The sequence below is a fragment of the Athene cunicularia genome (genome assembly GCF_003259725.1).
Source record: "Athene cunicularia isolate RWA chromosome 9 unlocalized genomic scaffold, athCun1 chr9_part1, whole genome shotgun sequence".
Taxonomy (NCBI): domain Eukaryota; kingdom Metazoa; phylum Chordata; class Aves; order Strigiformes; family Strigidae; genus Athene; species Athene cunicularia.
The window spans coordinates 23,494,101-23,496,248 of NW_020799110.1; positions in this window are offsets into that span (position 1 = coordinate 23,494,101).

Below are 2,148 nucleotides of genomic sequence, written 5' to 3' on the forward strand. Positions count from 1 at the left end.
CCGCAGGGAGGAGCGCGCCGGGGGAGGGGGGTCTTCCTCGCTGCTCTTGCCTGGGAGAAAGTTTCCCCATCGCCCTGCAGCAGCCCTCGGGTGGCGGCGCGGGGCGCCCGGCCCTGCCCGCCGGCCGTGCGGGAGCTGTTTGTGGGAACACACCGAAAGCGGCCGTAGCGCTGTTACAAACGCGGGCAGAGACTGAGCTTCAGCAAAACTGCCATCTGTCTCGAATACTACAGGATTATTTTGAATATAACAACACATTACACCCGTAGCTCATTAGCAAGACACGGACGGCCTTCCCCGCCCGCGGGCCAGGGCTCCACCGAGCCAGCGCCGGCAGCACTGTGCGCCGCGGTACGGGGCACGGGGCCGAGGGCTGCCCGCGGCACAAAAACGGGGCTCATGGCTACTTCCTGGCTTAAACTAGGTTCAGGCTTTAATCACTTTTATCCTCTTCTATTTTGCTGTCCAATATTCAGGCACGAGTAGGGGTCAGTGTGTGTAAGTACATTTTGCAAAGTTGTGGACTAATTACGGTCCAGGCAAGCTAACGTGATTATCGTTACCATAAAAGCTTGAACTCCGGAACGGGAGAGACCCTGGCCATGTAAGCCCAAAGAAGGGTCCCGCTTAAATCAGCACCGTTCCCCACTGGGGGGTAATCAGGACTGCCGAACACAGTGCACTGTACCCACCCTGTCTGCTGCACTGCCACTGCTCCACTGGAAACTGCAAGCAAACTGTTTCTAGGGCATATCCATGTTTCTCCACCTTGAAAGCAGTCAGCTTCTGGTCTGGGGTCGTAGTCTACAAGTCTCTGTCCAAACTCAGCATCTCGCTGTGCATTACTCCCACCTCGGCAGCAGGTGATGTTCCCCTGCACGTGGAACTCTCCACGCCCACCAGAGTAAGGTCTTCCCAAGGGCTCTCCGAAGTCAGAGGACATGAAACATCTGCAAGGACACATAAAGTATTTTCAAATAACCCCCCCCAGGAAAGAAATAATCCACGGCAGTATTGCAGAATGCAGGGTGACATTGCAGCACTGTGCTCTCCCCAGGTGCTCCCGTTACAGCTGGTACCAGTCTGAGCCTGGTCCTGGGGAGAGCTGAACAGGGAGACACAGATTTCATGTGGGATACAGCCAACTGCTGGTACTTCTCCCCAGCTGCAGGGGGGCTGGATAGGGTGCTCCCCGCAAGCAGTTTGATGCACTGCCCAGGAAAATCAGGGAGGCAGAGCCTGCTTGCCTAGGCAAGCCTGGGGCACAGGGCTTGGGTCCTGGCTGTGCTTCCGTACGACACCCCATGCCCTTCAGGATGCTTGGCTGAGAGTGCTGCTTGTGGAGCATAAGCACTGGAGCTGGGGTTTTGCAGCAGGAAGACACTTTCCTGCATAGGCAAAATGGTTTAGGGCACTTCCCAGCATTTAAAATCTAGTTAAACCTTACATATACTCTGCACCTGAAGTAAGATGAGTTCCTGAGATCTTTTAAGCAGGGATGTAAGTGGGATGGGCAGCTGGCCAGCCCACATTTACCACTAATTGTGGTATCTTTATGTGGATGTTGGCTCAGAAAGGTCTTGGCCTGAGCTGAGATCCTTCACTGAGCATCTTCTTAGTCCTTTTGCACTTAGACTGTGTGGAGGTAGGTACCTGCTGTCAGTGCAGGGAGCTGGACAAAATCCTCTTGCCCTCCAGGTTGGTAACATATGGGCTCACTTTGTGCCTCTCACTCTACTTGCTCCCCTCCCACGGAAGTCCCCTTCTTGCTGGTCCTTGGCTCCTCAGATTCCCCTTGTGCTGTGCTGCTTGCAGTAAGGAGCATAACTTAAAAAGTTCACTTGCCTGGATGGTACAGAAATCACCAAACCACTGTAAGCATCTACCCCCCCTTCCTGTTCATCCCTCCCTTCTTGTACTGAGGTTTCAGACCATGACGCTGCCTGAAGAGGGACCACCCATGGTGGAGGGAAACCTTCCCCTACCTTTGGAAACTCTTAAAAAATCTGCAGCTATCCAAAAGCGATCTTTGCCGGAGCCCAGGAGCCTCTGCAGGATGAACCTCACCCACTTGCCTTGCCATGCCCCCTGGCAGGCAGCAGAGGAGACCACAGGGGTAGAGAGGGAGAGCATCCAAATTCCAGAGAG